The 13,059-nt window shown below is 41.9% G+C and overlaps 1 long non-coding RNA gene across 2 annotated transcripts in view; it reads left to right on the top strand.

The window, feature by feature from the left end:
- LOC137534983 (uncharacterized) overlaps nucleotides 1-13,059 on the top strand; it is a 125,974-nt gene that overhangs the window by 62,761 nt on the left and 50,154 nt on the right. For both annotated transcript variants that reach the window (XR_011024388.1, XR_011024387.1), the window contains exon 2: nucleotides 11,237-11,305. This is a non-coding gene — a long non-coding RNA (uncharacterized lncRNA). The remainder of the gene's footprint in view (nucleotides 1-11,236; nucleotides 11,306-13,059) is intronic.

Genomic DNA, 13,059 nt, shown 5'->3' with positions numbered 1-13,059 from the left:
TCCTCAACATGGGTATTACTAAAAAAAATGTATTGCGCTCTTATTGGTCTACACGCCAAATACATAACATGCCCGTGTTCTCTGCTGCCATGTCCAGGACGCGATTTGAGATCATCCTGCGCTTCCTGCATTTCAATGACAACGACACCTGTCATGAAAGAGACCACCCAGCTTATGACCGGCTCCACAAAATTCGGCCCCTCATAGACCACCTGTCATCCACATTTGCAGATGCTTATACCCCTGAACAGAACATCTGTGTAGATGAGTCCCTCGTACATTTTACCGGGCGCCTTGGCATCAAACAGTACATCCCAAGCAAGCGCGCCCGGTATGGGGTGAAACTGTATAAGCTCTGTGATAGGGCCACAGGCTATACATCTCGTTTTAGGGTCTATGAGGGAAAAGACTCAAAATTGGAGCCGGTCGGATGTCCTGACTACCTGGGGAGCAGTGGAAAGATTGTGTGGGACTTGGTGTCACCCTTGTTCCAGAAGGGGTACCATCTTTATGTGGACAACTTTTACACAAGTGTGGCCCTCTTTCAGCACTTAAAGTTAGAAGGAATCCGATGCTGTGGCACCGTGCGGCCTAGTCGCCGGGGCTTCCCCCAACAGTTCGTTAACACTAGACTTCAACGGGGGGAGAGGGCCGCCTTGTGTACCGATGACTTGCTCTCGGTGAAATGGAAGGACAAGAGGGACGTTTACCTTCTGTCTACCATTCACACAGACACGACAGTACAAATTACACGGGCAACAGAGGTCATTGAAAAGCCCCTCGCCGTCCACAGCTATAATGCCAACATGGGAGGGGTGGACTTCAATGACCAGATGTTAGGGCCCTATTTAATTTCCCGGAAAACCAGACGCTGGTATAAGAAAGTGTCTGTGTATTTAATTCAATTGGCGATGTACAACAGCTTTGTTCTCTACAGTAAGGCTGGGAGAACTGGATCTTTCCTTCAATTCCAGGAAGACATTGTTTCGGCACTCCTCTATCCAGAAGGTGACAGAGCCCAACCCCCAAATGCAACTAGCCGGCTGCATGGAAGGCATTACGCCTACCCGATTCCCAGTACCCCAACTCAACGCAACCCCAGAAAAAGATGTCGTGTCTGCAGCAAGGCTGGAATAAGGCGTGACACCCCCGTTTACTGTCCCCGCTGTCCTGACCAGCCTGGCCTATGCCTAGGGGAGTGTTATGAGAGGTACCACGAGAAGGCACACTTTTAGAACCTAGGGAACTACAGACACAGCAGTAGGCACACAAGGGTCTCTCAGTGCTATTTCACACTGGCGCGATGCGTTAGGGCAAATTGCCTAGCAAAAGTCACACTTTGCGGTCCCCCCCTACGCCGGAAGTGCTTGACTTAACGCTAGTGCATGCCTACGTTACTGCGTGGCTTCTGCGGCAATTTGGGTCGGCCCGGAAGTCATGTTAGTCTACGGCGACGCAGTTAATTACTAGGCCGAATGCTACTCTTGTGGTATTCCCTGAAGATCTATTTTGGGCGAGACGGTGCGGCGGGCTCGACCGACCGGATAGGCCAGTATGCAGTGTGAACCCAAACATCAGGTTTTGAGAGATCCAAATACACTGGCCTGCCAGAAACCTCTCCTTTCACTTGGGACAGAATGCATAATGTACTTCGCCACATATCTGTGCGATTTGCACTTTGCACATTGACCCATGGGGGAGGAGAAGTTTATCCTCAGCTCGCAGGTAAAAAAAACAAAAACAAAAAAAAAAACAGGTAAGCAAAAAAGTTAATATTTGGTTACCAATGTTATTGTTTGGTTTGAACATATTTAATAAAGTTTAGTTAATGTTATTGAAGTGCTTTGCTGCTTGCTTGCTTTTTTTTTTTTTTTTTTTTTTCTTCTTCTTCTCTCTTTTTTTCAAACCGACCAATCAGCTGCAGCACTGATGATGCATCCTGACAGAAGCATTGCGTTTCTGTCAGGTTACACAAAATCGGTGCATGCAGCGCTGTAGGACGAGATTTCTCCTCCACAGTAAAAAAGATACGTTTGCCGAGGCATATGGGCCAAGGTGTGGTGTTGGGGATTCATATGCTTTGGCAAGCACCTTGTATCAAAAAAGAACTCAAGCAATGATTTCTCCATTCACATCGATCAATGTGGATGAATAAATCAGGATTGCCTGGGCATACGAGCTGGTGGGTTTGGATTTTTGGGGTGGCAGCTCCTATGTCCAGGCGGACGCCTTCCCCTCCTTTTTGTTTTGTTTTTTTCGTTTTTCTTCTCTCTTTTTTCTATCCAGACCGACCGACCGACTGACCGACCAATCAGCTGCAGCACTGATGGTGCATCCTGACAGAAGCATTGCGCTTCTGTCAGGTTACACAAAATCAGTGCATGCAGCGCTGTAGGACGAGATTTCTCCTCCACAGTAAAAAAGATACGTTTGCCGAGGCATATGGGCCAAGGTGTGGTGTTGGGGATTCATATGCTTTGGCAAGCACTTTGTATCAAAAAAGAACTCAAGCAATGATTTCTCCATTCACATCGATCAATGTGGATGAATAAATCAGGATTGCCTGGGCATACGAGCTGGTGGGTTTGGATTTTTGGGGTGGCAGCTCCTATGTCCAGGCGGACGCCTTCCCCTCCTTTTTGTTTTGTTTTTTTCGTTTTTCTTCTCTCTTTTTTCTATCCAGACCGACCGACCGACCGACCAATCAGCTGCAGCACTGATGGTGCATCCTGACAGAAGCATTGCGCTTCTGTCAGGTTACACAAAATCAGTGCATGCAGCGCTGTAGGACGAGATTTCTCCTCCACAGTAAAAAAGATACGTTTGCCGAGGCATATGGGCCAAGGTGTGGTGTTGGGGTTCATATGCTTTGGCAAGCACTTTGTATCAAAAAAAGAACTCAAGCAATGATTTCTCCATTCACATCGATTAATGTGGATGAATAAATCAGGATTGCCTGGGCATACGAGCTGGTGGGTTTGGATTTTTGGGGTGGCAGCTCCTATGTCCCTCTTTCTTTTCTTTTTGTTTCACATTTTTTGGCAGATATTTGTTCATCCACATTGATCGATGCGAATGAAGGGATGTTTGCCGTTCATTTTTCCTTTCAGCCCAGAATGCACTACCTGTATGCCCAATATAAGGAGTATTTTTGAGTGTGGAGTCGCACTTGCTTGGCTTCCATCAATTCCAGATGGTCAGGTGTGCAGATCTAATAGTCCCGGACACCATGGGCCCATCCACTCCATTGCTATACACTTTACCAAAAATACATAAGAATACTCTTTTTCCCCCAGGACGACCTATTGTTGCTGCTACTAATTCTGTTTTTTCTCCCTTAGCCTCTTTTCTTGATCGAATTCTCCAACCATTTGTTTGTAGCCTGCCATCATTTATTAAAGACACTGGGGCCTTTTTGGAAGAGATCGGTAAGTTCACTGATGTTGAAGATCATTGGTTGTTGGTGACCCTGGATGTTGAGAGCCTCTACACCTCCATCCCACACGATGGGGGTGTGGAGGCTGTCGAGCATTATTTGTTCACATCGTCTGATTTTGACGACTCTCAAAGGGCTTTCCTGCTGGCGCTCTTGAATATTATTTTGAGAGAAAATTATTTTCTTTTTGATGGGTCTTTTTATCTTCAATGCAGGGGAACAGCGATGGGGTCAAGTGTGGCCCCTGTCTATGCTAACCTTTTTATGGGTCTTTATGAAGAAGCCTTTGTCTATACCAATTCTTTTTTTCAGAAATATGCCAGATGTTGGCTTCGTTACATAGACGATGTTTTTTGTCTGTGGGCGGGGCCACACTCGGCCCTAGTTGATTTTGTCAGTTCCCTGCATTTGAAGTGTCCCTTCATTAAATTGACCATCAATTATCATCAGTTGATGATTTCTTATTTAGACACCATGGTTATCAAGGAAGATGGACACTTGGTGACCGATCTTTTTCGTAAAGAGACCGACAGGAATGCTATTTTACATTTCAGGAGTTTTCACCCGCAGCACATGATCCATAATATCCCTGGTGGACAGTTCCAACGGGTTGACAGAATTGTCAGCCAGGAGGGCAAACAAGACTTGAGGTTGTCCGAAATGGTGGTACGCTTTAAGCAAAGGGGATACCCTACCAAATTACTTCTTAACCAACTTGATAATAGACCAGGTGGGGGTAGGAGAAGGAGAGGCTCTGGTAGACAAGACAAACATGATAGGGTTGCATTTGTTTCCACTTATAGTGTAGTTAGTAGTCAAGTGGAACGTTGTATTAAACGACATTGGAATATTCTTAGGGATTCATTACCTTATATTAAGGAATTTAATCGCCCCCCTATGTTCTGTTACAAAAGAGCACCCTCCCTTAGGAGTAAATTGGTTCATTCTGATATCAGTATTAATAAACAACCAAAGCAATGTGGCATTTTTCCCTGTTTACAATGTCATATTTGTAATAGCCTCATTAAGGGTGATACCTTTTTTCACCCTATGAGTGGTAAACGATATGCCATACGAGATAGGTACACTTGTGATTCTCGTTGGGTGGTTTATATGCTTAAATGCCCATGTGGTAAGTGCTATGTTGGCCAAACGACACAGAGATTGAAAGATCGTTTGGCCTCGCACAAATCTACCATTCGCAAAAAGAATATGGATCAGGCCGTTTCAGAGCATTTTACTACCTTTGGACACAATGTTAGTCAGCTTAGGGTTTGTGTCATCGATGGGGTTAAACAGGATAATAAAGGGGGTGATAGATTGTCTAGATTGTTGAAGTTAGAATCTAAATGGATCAGAGAACTTGACACTGTGAATAGTGGGTTAAATAAAGAGTATGATTTGAGACTAGATTGGTGATACTGATAGACTCATAGATATTTATAGGCCTTATTAGCTTTCTTTTATTGGATTTTTTATTATACTACCAATCATCTGATATACCATTGGTGGAAAGTGCTGAATTGATTTTTTTTCATATATGGCATGATTTTTTCATATATGGCATTTTTATGTTTTTGGCATTTTTTGGCATTTTTTCAGCATTTTCTTGGCATTTTTTTGGCATTTATTTGACATTTTTTCGGCTTTTTTTGACATTTTTTCGGCATTTTTTTGGCATTTTTCGGCATTTTTTGGTGTTTGGTTGATTTTGCGCGTGTTTTTGGTCGCAAAGATTGCGTATAGTTAGGACGCGTTCATGCACTTTCTAGGCGATTGTTTTATTGATGCGTAATTTTTTATGCGTTTATGCGTCATTTTTTTGAGCACTTGTCTCATGTGTATATACGTCCGGCATAGATGCGTATTTTTGATCGTCAGTAGTCTAGATAGAGGATATGCATTGTTGCGTCATCTATACGCGTATGCGGGTATGGCGTTGCGTCGTATTGATGCGTTTATGTGTCATTTCAATGCGGATTTTGAGGTTTTGTTTTCTTTAATAAAATGTTACTTTTTGGATTTTTTCTTTTTTTTCTTTTCTTTTTTCTTTTTCTGCTATTCAGCATATTCCACCATGGCGTTTTGGCTGATATCTTGCCAATACATCTTAGAGGCATGCCTGATTTTGATATTTTTTTATTCAGCCATTATTGACAGTTATTTTTTGAATGTTTGGATCTTGCTCAGATCCACCAATGGGGGAGTTGGAGGTGTGACTAGATATGTAAATAGGCTGTTTCCCATCAGGTCCTCTAATTATTATATACTCAGTGATTGGTTGTTTCTCTGTATATATGTTGGTGTTTTTGTATGTTACTTCAGAACTAGGCAGCATGAAGATAGGCAGGAGCCCGAAACAGTGGACTGTCCTGCCTTAAAGTTCTTTTTAAATTTGTATGTTTTTTTCCAATAAAACAGACAGCTTTTCTGAAGGTGGTGCGGATCTTTCTCTTCATTTGCCACAATATAAGGAGTATAGCAGAAATACTGGCCATACATGTAATGATTGCAGAGGCCCTAAAATGCCAGGACAGACCCCACAAATGACCCCATTTTGGAAAGAGGACACCCCAAAGTATTCCGTGAGGTGCATGGTGAGTTCATAGAAGATTTTGTTTTTTGTCACAAGTTAGCATAAATTGTTGTTTTTTGTTTTTTTTCACAAAGTATCCTTTTCTGCTAACTTGTGACAAAAAAGAATTTTTTTTATAAACTCACCATGCCCCTCATGGAATACTTTGTGGTGTCTTATTTTTAAAATGGGGTCATTTGTGGGGTTTGTTAACTGTCCTGTCATGTGGGGGGGGGGGCTAAATTGTGAGCACCCCTGTAAAGCCCAAAGGTAGTCATTGCACGTTGGGCCCCTTAGCGCAGTTAGGCTGCAAAAAAGTGCCACACGTGCTATCGCCGTACCCGGGAGAAGTAGACCAATGTGTTTTAGGGTGTATTTTTACACATACCCATGATGGGTAGAAGAAATCACTCTGTAAATGACAATTTTTTGATTTTTTTTTTACACACATTTGTCCATTTACAGAGATATTTCTCCCACCCAATATGGGTATGTGTAAAAATACACCCCAAAACACATTGTACTACTTCTCCCGAGTACGGCAATACCACATGTGTGGCACTTTTTTGCACCCTAACTGCGCTATGGGGCCCAGAGTCCAATGAGTACCGTTAGCATTTCACAGGTCATTTTGAGAAATTTGGTTTCAAGACTACTCCTCACGGTTTAGGGCCCCTAAAATGCCAGAGCAGTATAGGAACCCCACAAATGACCCCATTTTAGAAAGAAGACACCCCAAGGTACTCAATTAGGAGTATGGTGAGTTCATAGAAGATTTTACTTTTTGTCACAAGTTAGCGGAAAATAATTTTTAATTGGGTTTTTTTTACCAAGTGTCATTTTCCGCTAACTTGTGACAAAAAAAAAATCTTCTATGAACTCACCATACTCCTAACGGAATACCTTGGGATGTCCTCTTTGTAAAATGGGGTCATTTGTGGGGTTCCTATACTGCTCTGGCATTTTAGGGGCCCTAAACCGTGAGGAGTAGTCTTGAAACCAAATTTCTCAAAATGACCTGTGAAATGGTAACGGTACTCATTGGACTCTGGGCCCCTTAGCGCAGTTAGGGTGCAAAAAAGTGCCACATATGTGGTATCGCTGTACTCGGGAGAAGTAGTACAATGTGTTTTGGGGTGTATTTTTACACATACCCATATTGGGTGGGAGAAATATCTCTGTAAATGGACAATTGTGTGTAAAGAAATCAAAAAATTGTCATTTACAGAGATATTTCTCCCACCCAATATGGGTATGTGTAAAAATACACCCCAAAACACATTGTACTACTTCTCCCGAGTACGGCGATACCACATGTGTGGCCCTTTTTTGCACCCTAACTGCGCTAAGGGGCCTAGAGTCCAATGAGTACCTTTAGCATTTCACAGGTCATTTTGAAACATTTGGTTTCAAGACTACTCCTCACGTTTTAGGGCCCCTAAAATGCCAGAGCAGTATAGGAACCCCACAAATGACCCCATTTTAGAAAGAAGACACCCCAAGGTACTCAATTAGGAGTATGGTGAGTTCATAGAAGATTTAGCTTTTTGTCACAAGTTAGCGGAAAATGATTTTTATTGTTTTTTTTTTACCAAGTGTCATTTTCCACTAACTTGTGACAAAAAAAAAATCTTCTATGAACTCACCATACTCCTAACGGAATACCTTAGGATGTCCTCTTTGTAAAATGGGGTCATTTGTGGGGTTCCTATACTGTCCTGGCATTTTAGGGGCCCTAAACCGTGAGGAGTAGTCTTGAAACCAAATTTCTCAAAATGACCTGTGAAATGCTAACGGTACTCATTGGACTCTGGGCCCCTTAGCGCAGTTAGGATGCAAAAATGTGCCACACATGTGGTACCGCCGTACTCAGGAGAAGTAGTATTATGTGTTTTGGGGTGTATTTTTACACATACCCATATTGGGTGGGAGAAATATCTCTGTAAATTGACAATTGTGTGTAAAGAAATCAAAAAATTGTCATTTACAGAGATATTTCTCCCACCCAATATGGGTATGTGTAAAAATACACCCCAAAACACATTGTACTACTTCTCCCGAGTACGGCGATGCCACATGTGTGGCACTTTTTTGCACCCTAACTGCGCTAAGGGGCCCAGAGTCCAATGAGTACCTTTAGCATTTCACAGGTCATTTTGAAACATTTGGTTTCAAGACTACTCCTCACGGTTTAGGGCCCCTAAAATGCCAGAGCAGTATAGGAACCCCACAAATGACCCCATTTTACAAAGAGGACATCCCAAGGTATTCCGTTAGGAGTATGGTGAGTTCATAGAAGATTTTATTTTTTGTCACAAGTTAGCGGAAAATGACACTTGGTAAAAAAAACCAATAACAATCATTTTCCGCTAACTTGTGACAAAAAGTAAAATCTTCTATGAACTCACCATACTCCTAATTGAGTACCTTGGGGTGTCTTCTTTGTAAAATGGGGTCATTTGTGGGGTTCCTATACTGCCCTGGCATTTTAGGGGCCCTAAACCGTGAGGAGTAGTCTTGAAACCAAATTTCTCAAAATGACCTGTGAAATCCTAAAGGTACTCATTGGACTTTGGGCCCCTTAGCGCAGTTAGGGTGCAAAAAAGTGCCACACATGTGGTATCACCGTACTCAGGAGAAGTAGTACAATGTGTTTTGGGGTGTATTTTTATACATACCCATGCTGAGTGGGAGAAATAACTCTGTAAATGGACAATTGTGTGTAAAAAAAATCAAAAAATTGTCATTTGCAGAGATATTTCTCCCACCCAGCATGGGTATGTGTAAAAATACACCCCAAAACACATTGTACTACTTCTCCCGAGTATGGCGATACCATATGTGTGACACTTTTTTGCAGCCAAACTGCGCTAAGAGGCCCACAGTGCAATGACTACTTTTAGGCTTTACAGGGGTGCTTACAATTCCGCACCCCCCAAAATGCCAGGACAGTAAACACCCCATAAATGACCCCATTTTGAAAAATAGACACTTCAAGGTATTCATTGAGGGGCATGTTGAGTCCATGGCAGATTTCATTTTTTTTTGTTACAAGTTAGCAGAAATGGAAACCTTTTTTTTTTTTTTTTTTTTGTGACAAACTGTCATTTTCCGCTAACTTGTGACAAAAAATAAAATCTTCTATGAACTCACTATGCCTCTCAGTGAATACTTTGGGATGTCTTCTTTCCAAAATGGGGTTATTTGTGGGGTATTTATACTATCCTGGAATTTTAGCACCTCATGAAACATGACAGGTAGTCAGGAAAGTCAGAGATGCTTAAAAATGGGAAAATTCACTTTTTGCACCATAGTTTGTAAACGCTATAACTTTTACCCAAACCAATAAATATACACTGAATGGTTTTTTTTTCATCAAAAACATGTTTGTCCACATTTTTCGCGCTGCATGTATACAGAAATTTTACTTTATTTGAAAAATGTCAGCACAGAAAGTTAAAAAAATCATTTTTTTGCCAAAATTCATGTCTTTTTTGATGAATATAATAAAAAGTAAAACTCGCAGCAGCAATCAAATAGCATCAAAAGAAAGCTGTATTAGTGAGAAGAAAAGGAGCCAAAATTCATTTAGGTGGTAGGTTGTATGACCGAGCAATAAACCGTTAAAGCTGCAGTGGTCTGAATGGAAAAAACAGCGCTGGTCCTTAAGGGGGGGTAAAGGCTGAGTCCTCAAGTGGTTAAGAGAAATAGAGCTGCCCCAACAGAAAAAAGAGCACCACTTATCAAGTTGAACAATCTTTCATTCAGCAACCTGATAGGCTTAAAACACAACATAATAAACACACCATAAGAGAATCAATATAGAACCTCCTGTCATTTGCAATAATTCATACATCTCATAAAACGGCTGAAAGAATGAATAAACAATAAGCTCAAACAGTTCCATGTGATTGGAGCGTTCGTTCCACCCCAGCACTTGGGCTCTGTATGAAGGCGAAGCAGCACCCGTGAAGCATGTTGGTCCGCCTGCTGACTTTGAACCCTTGAATGTCTATGTTTCCTGGCACAGACTGCTCTATTCATCACCTGGGCTGAGCATCTCACATGTCTGTTGTTGTCAGTGCCTTTTTCTGCACTTTCTGTGTGAGTTCCACTGGTATGCTGCTCCATCCTGGGACTTGTTGGGGTTGACTCAATAAATCCTGGTAATACTGCCGTGCAAAGGCAGTGCACCCTTATTTCTGTCCGCAAGTACCGCGAGTTATGCGCGAGGCCTGAGGTACTCGCGTAGCATGGCTGTTGCTATGGTTATTCATTACCATTAGTAATGTGAGTTGCCATAGCAATGGTTGCACGACGAGAGTACCACAGGTCACGCTACTAGCATAACTCGCTGGGCTTGGGGCCGGAAATAAGGATAACACTTCCGTGGGCTGTCTGTGCAGGCCCGTATTACTGCGATTTGATGAATCATCTCTGTTGTCCCTCCAGTTTTCCACTTCTCAGTTTGTTATAAAGCACTCTCACATTTTCCTGTGCTGGCCCTGACCACACTAGTTTGATTGCAGATTTAGCACTGTGATCTGCTTTCTAATCAGGATAGCCCATTTACAGATTAATTATATTTCAAATATTGTTTATCAAGATAGCAAATTCTCCTGCTTCTATACCTCGCTTTGCTTAATTTGTCCAATCACTGTATGGATTTTGCATATACTGTAGCTCATTCTTTGCTCATTATGCAAAACCATTGTATGCATTTTTGTTTTGTACTAAAACACAGTTTCTTCCCAAGCAGAGTCCCTATGTGAACTACAGGTGAAACTCGACAAATCAGAATATCGTGCAAAAGTCCATCTATTTCAGTAGTTCACCTTTAAAGGTGAAACTGATATATGAATTAGACCCATTACGTGCAAAGCCAGATATTTAAAGCCTTTATTTGTTATAAGTTTGATGATTGTGGCTTACAGCTAATGAGAACCCTTAGACACTACTGCAGCCAAAGAGATCAGCAGGACTGCCAGGTAACTGGTATCGCTTAAAAGGAAATACATATGGAAGCCTTGCTTTAGGTTCCCCTTTGATAAAAGATTGTTCAACTTGATAAGTGGTGCTGCCTGTTTGGCCAATTTCTTTTTGAATCCCCTCTCTTATGGAACAATACAGCATATATCTCTGCCTCAAAGCATGGAACTTTTTTCTGTGAATGTTAATAAAGTTTACGTGTTTTGAACAGACATTTCTTCTTTTTCCTCCTACAGTGCTGACATCACCAGCAAAGGGCCAGCTCCCATTCAGGCAACAGCGCAGGCAGCAGAGATCAGCTATGGGTAAGAAATAGCAGTGGAAATATATTAACAACATGTAAGTAATGTCTTATTTGTTGGTATTTGCTTTAATGTTATTAAATAATGATCTTTCCATTACACTTTACAGCCAGCAAAAACGTGTGAGCTCAAATTGCACTTCTTTGCCAGCATGTAATCTGCTCTCTCCCTCTCCAAGAGCAGTTGACACTCCCCTACAGACTCCACCTATAGCTTTTGGGAGGCATAATCTTTTACAAAATCTTAAAGGACACCTGAAGTGAGAAGGACACAGAGGCTGCTATATTTATATCCCTTTTAAGCAATACCAGTTGCCTGGCATCCTGCTGATTTGTCATGCATCAGTATTGTCTGAACCACACACCTGAAACAAGCATGTGGCAAATACAGTCAAACTGAAAGAGAATCTGTACTCTAAAATTCTTACAATAAAAAGCATACCATTCTATTCATTATGTTCTCCTGGTCCCCTCTGTGCTGTTTCTGCCACTCCCTGCTGCAATCCTGGCTTGTAATTGCCATTTTTGTGCAGTGTTTACAAACAAAAGACATAGCAAGTGATACGCTGAGAGGAGTTCAAGTTTATGAGTCATACAGAGTGTGCAGAGTGGCCTGGAGAGGGTGTGTATAGCTTCTATCCAATCACAAGCAGCACAGCACAATTCATCTTGACTACCTCAGCCCAACAGACCCGACAGAGGAGAGAAGATTAGATCATATAACAGAGATAATACAGCCACTGTGCAAATAGGAAAGGCTTCAGTTAGACAGAGCACATTAGAACAGGTATAGGAACATATAGTATAGAAGAAATAAGGATGAAAATTTTGTTACAGAGTCTCTAAGTAAAACATCTGATGTGCATGCTTGTTCAGGGTCTATGGCTAAACCTTTTGGAGGCAGAGGATTATCAGGACTGCCAGGCAATTGGCATTGTTTAAAAGGAAATAAACGTGTCAGCCTCCATATCCCTCTCACATCAGGTGTCCTTTAAAAGCCGAAAACTTACAATATGCATTTTTATGTAAGGTTCTATTATGGTTGTCAATTAGGAAATCATAATTTCAGCTTTTCTTACCATAAAAAAATAAGAAAATGATGTTGCGCCTGCTAATGATATCTTCAAACCTTAATTCTGGAGTTCATGTCCACTCAATGCCTACCTTATTTTTTTCTATTAAATGCATAATTTAAACTAGGAAACTTCGTCATACGTAAGTCACAGTCCTCAGCGAGTGTGTGTCTTCTGGTGCTTAATTACATGTCCTTTCTGAGTAAAACATTTCCCACACTCTGAGCAAGAAAAAGGACGCTCCCCAGTGTGACTTCTCTGGTGCCGAAGAAGGTCCCCTTTCTGGATGAAGCATTTTCCACACTCAGAACAAGAAAAAGGACGCTCGCCTGTATGGATTCTCAGGTGCTTAAGTAGGTCTTCCTTTTGGATGAAACATTTCCCACACTCTGAACAAGAAAAGGGGCGTTCGCCTGTGTGACTCCTCTGGTGTCTCAGAAGGGCTCCTTTCTGAATGAAGCATTTCCCACACTGCGAGCAGGAGAAAGGACGCTCACCTGTGTGACACCTCTGGTGTATGAGGATGTCCTCTTTACGCATGAACGATTTCCCACATTCTGTACAAGAGAAAGGCCTCTCACCTGTGTGGATTTTCTGATGTTTAAGAAGGTCTGCCTTCCGAATGAAACATTTTCCACACTCTGAACATGAGAAGGGTCGCTCCACAATGTGACTTCTCAGGTGT

This window comes from Hyperolius riggenbachi, chromosome 10 (genome assembly GCF_040937935.1).
Source record: "Hyperolius riggenbachi isolate aHypRig1 chromosome 10, aHypRig1.pri, whole genome shotgun sequence".
Lineage (NCBI taxonomy): Eukaryota > Metazoa > Chordata > Amphibia > Anura > Hyperoliidae > Hyperolius > Hyperolius riggenbachi.
This window is presented reverse-complemented; position numbering and strand designations above follow the sequence as displayed.